Genomic DNA, 14,463 nt, shown 5'->3' with positions numbered 1-14,463 from the left:
CAGAAGGAGGCGGAGCGTCTCAGACCTGCAGCCCTGGCGTCTGCCCGGGTTGGCCTTCGGGGCGCGGCAGCCTGAGGGTGCCTGGGTGCCAAAGGGACCAGCCAGGAGCTGGGGCGCGGAGACCCTGGGGGCAGCCCCCCCCCCCCCCACGTGCCACCCTGGCCGCGCAGTCCTTGCAGCCCGAGGGCTGAGTGCCGAGGTGGCGCGCTCTGGCCCGGGGGCCCCCGCTTCCTGCCCAGATACGGATTCTGACAGGTGAGCGAGATTTGCCAACTTCAGCCTCAACTCCTCCCAGCTGCGAGGAGAGTGGGACAGAGCCCCGCGTCGCACCAGGGGCGAGGTGGACCTCTCCACCCCCGCCGAAGTGGAGGCTTGCACACCGGCGACACGACCACACACCCCTGGTTTCCTAGACGGGCTCCTTCCGCTTCCCGGCCGCTGCGGCCCAGCCCAGCCCCGGGTTCGGCCTGAGCCCTTGGGCCGCTGGGCAGCTTGCCTGTAAGGTGCGCCTGAACTTGACCCTGCAGGCAGCTGCCACGGGGTTCAATTAAATAGGAGAACGCCAGAGCGGAGAGTAAATACCCTCCCGGCCCCTTCCTCGGGCACCTGGTGAGGAGGGCTGGGCTTGGGGAAAATGGAAAATGGCTGGCTACTTTGCATTTTATGAGGGGAAAGACTCCAGCTCCGTAGAGAGGGCTGACACGCTGTGGCCCAGCCCTGACCCTCGCCGCCTTAGCAAAGGTGCGCCGGCACCTCCACGTTGACCCCGCCCCCCTCCTGGAACGTCGGGAGCCTGTTCGAGCCTCGTCCTAAAAACTTAAAACTTGGGGCACCTGGGTGGCTCAATGGTTTAAAGCCTCTGCCTTCGGCTCAGATCATGATCCCAGAGTCATGGGATCAAGCCCCGCGTCCCGCTCTCTGCTCGGCGGGGAGCCTGCTTCCTCCTCTCTCTCTCTCTCTCTCTCTCTCTCTCGGCCTGCCTCTCTGCATACTTGTAATCTGTCTCTCTGTCAAATAAATAAGTAAAATCTTTTTTTAAAAAGACCTTAAAACTTAAGCAACTCTTCGTATTCAAATGCTACAATAGAAGGCATATGACAACTTGTGACTTTTGTCTCTCGTGGAAACAGGTTTTGAATCAGAGCACGGAGAGGTCGACGGGAAACGCAGAACGAGGAAAGTGGAGGGAGGGATCCCGTTGTCCACAGCAATGAATGTTTTTTCCTTCTCCGTCTCGAGTTACTGGATGCCCGTAAACACTTGATGGCGTTAGGCAATTAGCTAATGCCTCCTCTGTTAAGAGAAGGCGTTAAGTGCCTTTCATAGGAGTGACCTATCCTCCATCCGTTCAAACTGAGGAGCGTATTGAGTGGAAAGGGTGGTATTTGTCATTATATAAGAAACTTGGCATTGTGATGCTATCTAGCTTCAAGCTTTTATGATTTATTTTATGGTTTCAAGAATGGGAATGAATCGGGCATTGAAAATGAAATGTGCTCCCATTCTTCAGCGCGCTCTTCTCCCCTGCAGGCATAAACTGACACTAACAGTGACCCCTGCAGGAAACCTGGACATGTCTCATCGGATCCTTGCCCAATTAATCACACTCGTCTCCCTTAGCTCTTATAGATAAATTTACAACTTAAGACCTCTTAAGCCAAGAGCATCACCATTATTGTTACTTTTTTAAAAATATTTTATTTATTCATTGGACAGAAAGAGATCACAAGTAGGCAGAGAAGCAGGCAGAGAGAGGAGGAAGCAGGCTCCCCGCTGAGCAGAGAGCCCGATGTGGGGCTCCATCCTAGGACCCTGGGATCATGACCTGAGCTGAAAGCAGAGGCTTTAACCCACTGAGCCACCCAGGTGCCGCACCATTATTGTTACTTTTAAATGATTACAATCATATGTGTTTTAAATGATTAAAATGGTGACGTGATTTAAGTGATATAAAAGGGCTAATTTGAAGTCCAGGTTAGCTGGAACGACTGACCTGTTGGACCCAATGTTGCTAAATTCCAAAAAGATACGAGACCTGTTGCTTCTAGCAAATCTGAAAAACGTCCCTGAGCTGGTCAGCTTGGCAGTATGCGTCAGAAGTCTTAAATGTGTCCACCTGCTTTGACCAGTTAGTAATTCTTTCCTTGAGAAATAATCAGAGGGAAGTCATAATTTACATACAAAAGTGTGCTTCCAATAACAATAACCCAAAACAACCTGAATGCCCAACAACAGGGCATGATATATACATACATAAGAGATGGTACATACATACAATGAGATATTATTTGAAAATGTAACATATGAATACCAAGTAAAGATTTGGAGGGAAACCTCATAATATATTGAGTGACAAAGTCGAGATACAAAAATATAAACAGTATGATACAAATTTGATTATGTAACAAATTTGTTATGGAAATAGGCATACACACTTTTAAGAGACCAAAGCAGCATCTACAAGCAAGGTAAGTCACTCCAAGTCATGGCTTTTTGGTTGATTAATGATTCTCTGGTGTAAAATTGTTAGGGGGTAGCTCATATAAAGTTATCAAGCCCCCTCTTTCTTCAACTGCAAAATTAGAGGGATGTACCAGAATAAGCTCAAAGGGATCTCCCAACTCTGACATTCAATTATTTCTTCGGTGATTTTCACACTTAGAAGATAGTATGAAAAATAATAATAAACTGAAATTTGTTATTGAGCAATAGTAACTAGCAAGAACTACAAAATGAGAATATCACAAGACAGTTGTTTTTATGTCTATTTTTATTAATGTCTCTATTTTCTTGATCTTTAGGATCTGGGTGCCGGATGAGAATAAGTTACTGAATCATTCATGACATCTTTCCAGGAAGAGGTGATTTGGGAAAGAGGCCTTAGTAAAAGAGGATATTTGTTTGCCTGCTTTATTCCCAAGGTACTACAATTCCATTCCATCCCCGTTGCAGATGAGAGCACAGCGTGGACATGAGTTTCAGCTATCTGGCAAGTGCTGGGTACATAGATGAACTATGTGTCTGGGAGTCCTCTGAATGTCCGCTGATTCCACGCCAGACCCCGGACCTGGGCCATTTCAGGTACAATTCCAGACTTCAGTTAGGCTCTAAGCTAGGAGAAGGGAGTTAAGACCGAGCCCCTGAAATCTGAACCCATGCCTTCTTGCTCCCTCCCAGAGAGTGGACAGTGAAAGCATGGGGTCACTGGGGTGCCTGTCTGCGGCCCTCAGATGTGCAGAGTGGGCTCCTCAGCTAATCTCCCACTTCAGCTAAGCCTCATTCACCTCCTGTCACTCTCCTTGAACTCCAGACAAATGTAACTACGCGTTCTTCCACCTCCATGCCCTGACGTCTGCAGTTTCCTCTTCCGGGAAGGCCAGCTCTCTTTCCAGGAAAAGTTTGGGACTTTCTCTCCTAAACACATCACCTTGGAGAACCCATCTCCGCCCCTTGTCAGGTGGACCCTTCTTTCTCTCCTGCTGGAGAAACCTTCTATGTCCCAACTTCTCCCTCTATTACACTTGTTCGATTTTTCTCCCAATGAGTTACTCTGTAGGTAGAGAGGTTTTCTTGTTCATCCTCTTATTTCTAAATGAATAAGATGAGTCAATTGAATAAAGTTGAAATCAAAACGAATTTGCCTGATATAAGAAAAAGAAACTAGAAGAGAGAAAAGGAGGCTCTTGTAGTCAAAGAGAGTGAAAAACCAATCAGTAAGTCCATAAGAATCCATGTAACATTTAGGAAACACTTGTGTATTAGTAAAGTGACACCAGCTTGCGTGCTTAGAGGAAATGACTGCCTGGTATCTAATTCAGAACTTCAAGGAACTGTGCTAATAGAAGGCTGGAAAGGAGCCGTTCTCTTTGACAAATGTAGCAGCTTAGAATTTTAACAAGTAATCTAGAGTAAAAATATGACCTGGAAGTTCACAAAGCTAAAATAGCACTAATTCTAATGGACATATGCCGCTTACTACTCTTTGGCAGTGTTTTTCAAACTTCAGTTGTGACTCATCCCTGGTTTATAACCCACATTTTTTTTTTTAAAGAAAATACAATAGAAATAGAATATATCAAAATATGTTGCTATGTGTTATTGCATGAAATTTTTGTTTCAGTTGTATACATGAGTATTAACTTTTTAAAAAGATTTTATTTATTTATTTATTTATTTATTTATTTATTTATGAGAGAGAGGAGGGACGAAAGGAGAGAGAGGGGGACAGAATCTCGAGAAGATTCCACACTGAGTGCAAAGCCCAACGTGGGGCTCAGTCTCAAGACCCTGAGATCATGACCTGAGCCAGATGGCTTAACCAACTGTGTTACCCAGGTGCCCCTACATGAGTATTAACTCTTAAGCAGACCAGTTATCAGTGGGGTTTGTCTATAACCAAGAAGGGTGGTCTAAATGATTCTCAATTTTATGACTCATTTTTTCAAAGTTTCTAATTTTTCATTCAATTTTCTGAGCCCATTGTGTTCTCTGTAATGTTTTAAGTCTTTCTCTCCACCCTATACTTTTCCCCTACCCCCGACCAAACCACCTCTTCTTTCAGATGGGTGTGATAGGTAAGAGTCAATGGAGTCATGATGATTTTTTGGATGAATGGGTGATAATTATAGTGGGTGGATGGGTGTATTCAATATCTATGTTTCTAAGGCAGCCAACATGTCCACGCGTTACTCCAAAATATTCCCTGCCTGAGAACCAGAGACTGTTTATTATATGACTTCTTTTTTTTAAGATTTTAATTTATTCATTAGAGAAAGTGAGCATGACCTGGGGGAGGGGCAGAGAGAGAAGCAGACTCCCCACTAAGCAGGGAGCCCAACATGGGGCTAGAGCTCAGGACCCTGGGATCATGACCTGAGCCAAAGGCAGATGCTTAAATATCTGAGTCCCTCAAGTGCCCCGTTTATTATATAACTTCTATGGAAAGGCTAGAATCAGTAACAAGGAAACCTGCCTTCAAACACAGAGAGTAGGCAGCAATCGCTACTGTTTGCTTTTGAACATGACTTTTGGCATGGCAGTAAGGTATCTCAAAAATTTAAGGAGTAAAAAAAAAACCCTTTAAAATGAGAAGTTCAGAGATTTATATTTTGCTTGTTTTCCTCTTTGCATAAATGTCTCTCTCCCCTTATATCACTCTCCTCCTGCATGAACCCATGTTAACAACCTAGTAGGCTTTCTTCTCCATTTTTTTATACTCTTGTACTCTTAGATAAGGATAAACACACTCATAAACATATATAAACTTTCACAGGAATTTGGCATCATTAGTTTACATATGAGGCTATGGACTCTATATTTTGCTTTTCTCATCCATCAGTACCTTGTTGGGAATCTGAGTAAACTGCTTCCCCCTGACTCTGTCATTCATACCTTCATATATTGTATTCCATTGTGTGAAAGGACTGTATTTTATTCAGCTTTTCCCCTCTGAAGGGCACTGGTTTTTATGTCTGATCTTTGGCTACCAAAAAAGAATGCTGTCATAGCATCTTTGTATATAAATCCTCGTGCACCGGGACTTTTATTTCCCTGGGATAGATTCCCAAGGAAAAGACTGCCAAATTGAAGGGTACATGCATTTTTTTATTTTTAATAGATGTAGCCAGATTCCTTTCCAGAAAGACTAAAACAATTCACATGTCCACCAAAAATAAGAATATCCGTGTCTCTACCAGCAGTAAATATCATCACTCACTAATTTTTGGCAGCTTGAAGGGATTCAAATAATAATGAAGTGTTGCTTTCTTTGTGTTTCCCTGGCTACTCATAAATCTGTACATTTCTTCATAGTCTGTTACCATTTGTATTTGGTACCCCGTGAGTTTTCTGTTTATGTCTTTTGCTCATTTTTTTAAATTGGGTCATTTGTCTTTTCCTTGACAATCTGGAAGATGATATATCTTCAATATTGCCTATCGACTTTTTGTCATCTGAATTACAAATTTTCAAATGTATTATTTGCCCTTTATCATTTTAAATGGAATCTTTTGCCATAGAAAAGATTTTATTTTTACATATCCAAATATTTCTTCTCTTGCATAGCTTCTGGAATTCCAGTCTTCGTAAAAAGTTCTCCTCGTTTCTTTTAAAAAAAATTTTTAAAGATATTTAAAAATTTATTCGATTTTTAAAAATTTATGCAGGGAGGGGAGAGACATAGGGAGAAGCAGACTCCCTGCTGAGCAGGAAGCCTGACAGGGGGCTCGGTCTGGGGACCCCCAGATCATGACCTGAGTAGAAGGCAGTTGCTTAATAGACTGAGCCTTCTAGGTGCCCCTCCCTATTTCTAGAATGTACATGCACTATCTTAGAATTTTTTAAAAGTACTTTTCATTTTTTTTATTTTTAACACTTAAATATTTAATCCATCTGGTGTTAATTTTTATAAAATGTGTAAGATAGGAGACTAATTCTATTTTCTTTCAAATGGATAGCCAGTTGTACGAACGTCATTTACTGGACATTTCATCCTTTTCCCAATTAACTGAACTTCAGTCTTTGTATGACAGTCTCATAGTGACTGAAATTCATTTCTCTGAGTCTCTACTCCTCCAGTAAACTATTTATTCCTATACTGAGGCCATCTTGATATGATTATAGGTGCTCTGAGGAGTATCTTGGTATCTGATAGGACATAACACCCCAGCATTATCAAACTCCTCTGAGTTGTAATCAAACATTTGTTTTTCTGTAAGAAGTTTAATATCAGGGGTGCCTGGGTGGCTCAGTGGGTTAAAGCCTCTTCCTTTGGCTCAAGTCATGATCCCAGAGTCCTGGGATCGAGCCCCGCGTCGGGCTCTCTGCTCCACAGGGAGCCTGCTTTCTCCTCTCTCTCTGCCTGCCTCTCTGCCTACTTGTGATCTCTGTCTGCAAATAAATAAATAAAATCTTTAAAAAAAAAAAAAAGAAGTTTAATATCATTTGCCACTGGCTTCTCCCCTGAACTTCCTAGCTTAACCTTAACCTTCCTCTGCCTTCCCGATGCATTGGCGTGGCTATCTAATAGACATCTCAAAATAATAAGTCCGAAACTAAATCCTGAATTTGTTTTCCAAAACTTACCTCCTTGCTATCTCAGCACTACCAAATATCCAGCTGACTGCCTCTTTGCCCCACCTCCCACACCTTCATCTTAGCCAGTATAGACTCCTCCTTTAAACCACATTCGAATTTATTTTGGAACTGTTGTATGCAACCACCAGCTTTCACACTGAGCAGCTCCTGGGATGTCACACACTAAATCTTGGTGAATGAGGCTCCCTGTTATGTCACATGTGGCCCTCCGGGTATGTTCATTTCTTTTTTCTTTTTTTTTTTTTTAAAGATTTTTATTTATTTATTTGACAGACAGAGATCACAGGTAGGCAGAGAGGCAGTCAGAGAGAGAGGGGGAAGCAGGCTCCCCGCTGAGCAGAGAGCCCGATGCGGGGCTCGATCCCAGAACCCTGAGACCATTACCCGAGCCGAAGGCAGAGGCTTTAACCCACTGAGCCACCCAGGCGCCCCTGGGTATGTTCATTTCTATTTTTGCTGCTACCTCTTCTGTCCAAGCCAACAACAGGACCTCTCATGAGCTAAAACAAGAGCTCTGCCATTGGTCTTCTTACTTCCATTCTTGACTCTCTGAGATCCACTTACCAAAGGATAAGACAGCCAGGATGAGTTTTTAGAATCCCCGAACATATCCCTTTATTCCCTAGATTAAAATCCTCCAATAGATTCTCACCAGAGTTTAAACTAAAATCTTGTTCTAGACCATGAGGACCTACACAGTAGGGTCACTGCCGACCTCTCTAACTTTATATCCTAATATTCTCCCTCTTTTCAAATATACTCCAGTCATACCTGTACCTCAGGGCCTTTGCACTATCTGCTCTTTGCCGGATCATTCACTTGATATCGTCATACTCTTGTACTCTTCCATGGTAGTGGCATTTGTTACTACCTGATTTTTCCTGTTTCCTTCCTTCTTTGTTTATCATCTTCTCCCAGAAAAATGAAAGTAAGCTCCCCGAGAAGAGGGATAGTGATTGTGTTCTCCATCACTGCATCCCAGGGTCTAGATTAGGGGAAGATTTATAATCATAAAATTATACCCCCCAAAATTTGTACCGCTGAACTCCATTCAGATCCCATTCTGAAGGAGGAAGTCAGCAATATGGGACTTGAGATTTCTTTTGTTTTTTAATAGAGAGGGAGGTGGGGAGGGGCAGAGGGAGAGGAGAGAATCTTAAGCAGGCTCCATACCCAATGCAGAGCCTGACACAGGCTGGATCTCACAACCCTGCGATCATGACTTAAGCCAAAATCAAGAGTCAGATGTTTAACCAACTGAACCACCCAGGCACCCTGGGATTTGGGATTTTTGATTTGCCTGTTTTATACCACATTACCTAATAGCAAGTCAAACAAAATACCCCCGAGGATGCTTGATTGGTGGACGTAGGATTCTGCTTGTGTTTTCAAGGTTAATTGCAAGTCACAGAGACCCAATGTAAGTGGATAAAACAGAATTTATTGGCTTTTGGGGTTGAGAAGTTCAGGGATGATCTTGATTTTAAGCTCTGCGAAATCCCAGGGCTGAAGTGAAGTCCTATGGAAGCCATGTAGTGCTTCATAAGTATTTGTTGAATGAATGAATTAATGACACCTACCTCACTGGACTGTTGTGAAGATTAGAAGAGATAATACATACAAAGCCTTTGACTCCTTGCCTGAAACTAGTAAGAACTCATCAGGAGTATGTAGTAAATTTTTTTTTTTAAATATCATCATCATCAAAGACTTTGTTTTCAAGACAATAGATGCATTCATGATTACTTTTGTACTATGGGGAAAAGGAAGACTTTGCACTTTGCATAGTCATTGGGAATGACTCGGACTGTCTAGGAGTACCAGCAGACGGGAATCAGGTTACAAGGCTTCCCAGAAGAGGCAGAGAAGTAGATTAACCCTGCAGGGCTTCTCTGGTCCAGATGGGAATTCGGCGCTGAATGCTCTTGAAAATACGTGTTGATTTTATTTTTTATTTTTTTATTTTTTTAAATGTATTTGTTTGACAGGCAGATCACAAGTAGGCAGAGAGGTAGGCAGAGAGAGAGAGGAGGAAGCAGTCTCCCTGCTGAGCAGAGAGCCCAATATGGGGCTCGATCCCAGGACCATCGATCCCAGGATCATGACCTGAGCTGAAGGCAGAGGTTTTAACCCACCGAGCCACCCAGGCGTTGATTTTAAATATCTGAATCAAATATGCAGTTTTTTAAAGGCCATCATGTATGCAACAAACATCAGAAGGGGCTCCAAGTTCTTACCTCCTAAATGTTGTATGCATGTAGTATTTTTCTTCTTGATTTTAAACTCTATAAACTTGGCCAAATTAGTTAGAAATATAGACTCGCAGAAAAGAAATATATAGTTGCTTTCTCTCTTCTTAGGTATCTGAGTCACTCCTTGATAAATGGAAAATAAATGGAAGTCCATCCACTCCCTTTTTAATGTCACTGTGGTGGGTTAAACATGGCCAGGAATTTGGGGAAGCACCTTCCTTCAAGAAGTGAGACATTAATTCCCTCCTCTTAAAGCCAGACAAGCTATGTATGTGGCTGTTTGGACTGGTGCATTGTTGTAGAAATGACACTGTATCATTTTGCAAGCCCCGGTCACTAAGAGACTAGCAAATTCCATTTCCCATCTTGAATCACATTCCCTAAGCTGCTTCATAAACATCTGGAGAGATCATCTGGAGAGACCCTGAGACTACTGAGTTCCTCCCTGAGGCTCTCCTGCCCAGCCCAGCTGGATACCCCTACTTGACCCCTGTCCGTACCACGTAGAGCAGAAGAGCCAATAGCCAAGCCCACCCTAACTGGCCCACAGAGCCTGATAAAAAGTAAAAAGGTGGTTGTTTCAAGTGGTTAAGTTTTGAGGTAGTTTACTCAGCAGCATAGGTAACCTGAACCTTCTAGCAATATTTGTATAGAGAGCAACAGTTAGTAACCTGATAAATCCGAGCTGATACATGTCCAAGAGAGCTTCACCCAACTAGCCATAGGAAGCTCCTTGAAGCAGGTTGGACATCACAGAAAGAGTGGTTTGGTGGCCAGGAAAAGCTGAATGACAACAGTTTCCACTTTGGGGAGAGTTTGTCTCTTTCTTCTGAGTAGATAGCATATACAGGAGCTACTGTGTTAGCCAGGGTGTGGGGGACCCGGCACGCACAAGCAATCCAAAGACATTTGATGCTCAGACTCCTACACTGGCCTTCTGAGCCTCTGCTGTGTATGAAGCCCTGGGATAATGATAACTGGGAGAAGCAAGACTTACCCTCATGGAGCTCATCATCTACCGGGAAAATATTCAGAATTATTTGCTAATGATATAGGAGGGCAGAGCTGCAGTGGGAAGGAAAGCCTACCTCATCCTAAAATTGTGCTCCTGAACTCTGTCCAATCCCATTCCCATGATCAAGTGAAGTCTCCGAAAAATGAGCACATTGGAGTGCCTGGTATGTAAATATAGATAGAGATATATAAGGTTTGTGACTTGGTATTTGTTTGTCCATACTACATTATAGAATACCAAGGAAAACAACATGCCCCTGAGGACCTTTGATTTGTGGAGATCGGACCCGCCTGAGTCTGCCAGGACATGGTGATTGCAAGCAGCAGAGGGCTGGTATGAGCTGACAAGGTAAACATGGAACTGACCCGCACTAAAGACTCAGAAGTTCAGGGATCATCTTGATTTTAGCCTTTGCTCAATCCAGATGCTCAAGTGTGCCAAGAAAGCTGTCTCCTTCCATGTTTTTGGCTAGATTTTCTTCTACATTCTACTCCTAGCATGGTGGCTAGAAACTCCATGCTTACCCATATTTCCTGGCAACCCCAGTAGAAAGAAAACTCCCCCTTCCTGATATTCCAGCAAAAATTCCAAGGTTGAGTGTGAATAACTGAGCTTGAATCCATTACTCCTCCCTGAACTGATTCAGTATGTCTCCGGGAAAAAAACACTTTCTCTGACCAGTTCAAGATCGTGTATCCAACCTTTCAAGGGTAAAGTTAGTCACACATTTTATTTAGCCCAGTATATTTAAAAATATTATCATTTGTTCAATATTAAAATTACTAATGAATTTTCTATTCATATTAAACTGGAGTTTGCAGAATGTATCTCCATTGGAGATTGCAACTATCTCCATTTGGATCAGCCTCATTTCAAGGATTCCTCAAGTATTGGGCTGGGCAATACTAAAGACTTATTTTTTATTTTTTAAAAATTTTATTTATTTATTGTGAGAGAAATTGAGAGCAGGAGCAGGGGGGAGGGGCGAGGAGAGTGAGAAGCAGAGCGCCCCCCCCACCCCCACCCCCACCCCCCCGAGCAGGAACCCAACACAGGACCCTGGGATCATGACCTGAGCTGAAGGCGGATAGATGCTTAACCAATTGAGCCACCCAGGCGCCCCAGTTCTAAGGATTTATTGTGGTGTAAGAGGAATGGAATGGAATAGGATGGAAGGCAGTGGAACAGAAAAGAAGGGTAGGGGGAAAGGCAACTTGGAACAAGTAAGGGAAGAAAAATCTGTCTTCCTGTGGTTCTGGAGCCCAGTGGAAAAATATCTGGAAGTTGGTGTGTCTTCTTAGGAGAGGTACAGCATGAGCCAATGGAGCAGGAGTGGCCTTGAGGCAGGGCTGAGGGGACCTAGCAGGGGGACACCAGCATGAAACACAGGACTTCCAATCAGAGAAAGGAATCTGGGCATCTCAGTGAATGCTGAGGCGAGACACCTTGTCCCGGGACTGGTTGAGAGGAAGACACCAGGACAGAAGCGGACTTGGACAAATGACAAGCTCAGGCCAGACCACACTGTGACCACCACAGTTGGCAGTTAGGGGAAATGAAAGACAGCTGGTCAGGAATTGACGGAGAAAGATCTGATTTGATTGAGCTTCCTCTGTACTGACTGGTTTGTGGAGGGAGTTTCAAGAAAGAAATGAAGCTTAGATCTAAAATACAAAAGTTATATACCTTGCATATCCGAGATTATTGGCCTGGAAGTATCATTCCTGAAGCAGTCTCCGAAACCCTGTGTGCCTGGCAGTAGAGCCACAGCCCTTTGTCCCTTCAAGCAGGGGACTTTGGTGACCATTCTTTACTCGATAGTGGATTTTACCTTCACACACCCCAAGGGGATATTTGGCCATATGGGAAGACAGTGTTGGGTGCCGCAACCAGGGAAGAGACAGCTATTGTGGGCGGAGGCCAGGAATGCCACTAAACATCCTATAATGGCCAGGTCAGCCCCCACAATAAAGGTTCATCCAGTCCCGACTGCCAGTAGTGTTTACACCCATGGTGAGCATTGAGTAACATAATAAATTATCAAATCGATATGTTGTACCCCTGAAACTAATACAATATTGTATGTCAACGATACCTCCATAATAATAGCTATATTAATAGTAACAAAATGCCAGTAGTGCCAAGGCTGAGGAGCCCTGGATTCAGCCAGTTTGAGATACTTAAGAAGCACAACAAGAGAGGAAAAGGAAGTTCTTTTCTTCTGTGTTGGGGTGACCCCATCATAAAAGAGAAGGCAGTCCTGGGGCTGCGCATAATGGAGTTTCTGTAACACGGAGGAAATGGAATCTTCTGTCAGGGTAGCGAGTCTGAGGACGAGCCACAGGGTGAGTCAGGCCCAGAGGCTGAGGCCCCAAAATGTCTTCCATTTTTCTTCTCCCCTCCCCCTCCTCCCTCTTCTCTCCCTCAACAGACCCCTCAGAGGAAAGTTCCCCCTGACAGAGGTGCGGCTGAGGCAGGATGAAGTGAAGCAGCAGAACCCTGTCATCTGTGTGTCCTCCCGGCGCAGGCGGAGGCAGAGGCCTGCTCTCCCGGGCCCCAGCTGTCTGGTCTCATTTCCACGCAGCAGCGGGCGCCCCGGAGGTGGCTGTGGGGAATGAGCCAGGCGGGACAGTTTTCTCACGCTGCGCCTTTGCTCACACTTGACTCTCCTCTGGAACAGAGCCTCTCCAGGGTTGAAGAATCACCTGGAGAGCCGGTTCAAGCCCAGACTCCTGGGCTAGCTGCCAGGGTCGGAATCAGCAGGGCCGAGGTGTCCAACATGTCCCAGTGTGTCTGGGATTTTCCACGTTAGCACTGGAAGCCCTGCCTCCCTGGCAAACCCGGATGGCTGGCCACCCCTATAGGGATGGGCCCCAAGATTTTGCCTTTCTACCCGTCTCCCAAGGGATGCCAATGCCGCCCTCAGGGGACCCCACTCTGGGCTGCCATAGTGGGTCCAGTGCACCAGGCCCGTGACTCTTGTGTGTACTCCCAGGCCTAGAGCAAATGAAACCAGCTTTGGCAAGGGTTGGCTATAGTGCCTGCTCTCTCCCCATACCAGACCCCCCGACCCTGAGGCAATCATGGTCACACTTGCTGTTGTAAGGTGACTGGATGTACCTGGGGGATTTTTTCCTCTGACATACTTCGCATTTCCCACAGGGAAGGAATCATAGTGTTGCAGCCTCTCTTGGGAATAAATCCAGGGGGATAGCACACATATGGAAGATAATAAATCAATTTGTTGAGCAGAAAAAGCTAAACATTTATTGAGTGTTTACCAGGCGCCAAGGACAGTGCTAACCATTTTATAGGGTTTAACTCATGTCATTCAGTGCACAGCTACTACCGCCCCCATTTTACAGTTAAGGAAAGAAAGGCTCGGAAAGTTGATAGGACATGTTCACAGAACCAGAAAGCCATAGAGCTGGGATTCTAACTCCTCTGTGATAATCAGAGCCTGTCCTCTTTTTCATTATGCTCTGCTACCTACAGTGAACCAATAAATACATATGTCTTTGTATAATCAGGTGTAGTGATATTGAGTATTTACTTAGAATATTTTTCAGTTTTTCATGGGAGTCCACGTGCCTGAGCTGTTTGTGTGTCCGACATAGATTCACATCGTCTTTCTGGGAATAATGCAGGGCTGTTTAATTTTTAACTTTGAATCTGCACTGAACACAGATTCACCATTTGCGGTGATTTTTCAGTCCAAGAAAGAATGGGAGATATTCTGAGTGAAAGACATGTTTGCTCAGCACTCATCCACCATTCTGTGAAAATCCAGGGCCATCCGTGTGGATTACGAGGGACTAATTATGCTCTGGATCCATGGATGTGCACAGGACCCAGGACTGGTGCATCTGAACACTCCATCTCCTTACCCACGGGAACTAGGGGAGAGGTGGGCACAGGAGCCAAGCCTGGACACTGAGAACACTCCATCCTTTTGACTATAGAGACTGGTTCCTGGGATGCTAAACCAAACCATTCCTGAAACTTCTCTAAGCCATCTGAAAGTCTGTGTTCCCCTTCCTCTGAGATAACAAGTTGGAAAATGTGAAATAACCTTGGGGCTTCTGGTAACCATCTTTGGAA

General features: G+C 44.4%; 1 long non-coding RNA gene across 2 annotated transcripts; it reads left to right on the top strand.

The window, feature by feature from the left end:
- Window positions 1-165: 165 nt before the first annotated feature.
- LOC132024790 (uncharacterized) lies at window positions 166-13,891 on the top strand. 2 transcript variants are annotated; one of them, XR_009406307.1, is made up of 5 exons: window positions 166-255; window positions 2,802-2,861; window positions 2,953-3,081; window positions 10,595-10,710; window positions 12,794-13,891. It is a non-coding gene; the product is annotated as an uncharacterized LOC132024790 (long non-coding RNA). The 2 variants fall into 2 exon arrangements; XR_009406306.1 differs by lacking the exon at window positions 2,802-2,861 and having other exon boundaries at window positions 167-255; window positions 2,922-3,081.
- Window positions 13,892-14,463: the final 572 nt, after the last annotated feature.

Source organism: Mustela nigripes, chromosome 9, assembly GCF_022355385.1.
Source record: "Mustela nigripes isolate SB6536 chromosome 9, MUSNIG.SB6536, whole genome shotgun sequence".
Lineage (NCBI taxonomy): Eukaryota > Metazoa > Chordata > Mammalia > Carnivora > Mustelidae > Mustela > Mustela nigripes.
Note: the sequence above shows the minus strand (reverse complement) of the source record. Positions and strands in the feature narration are given on the sequence as shown.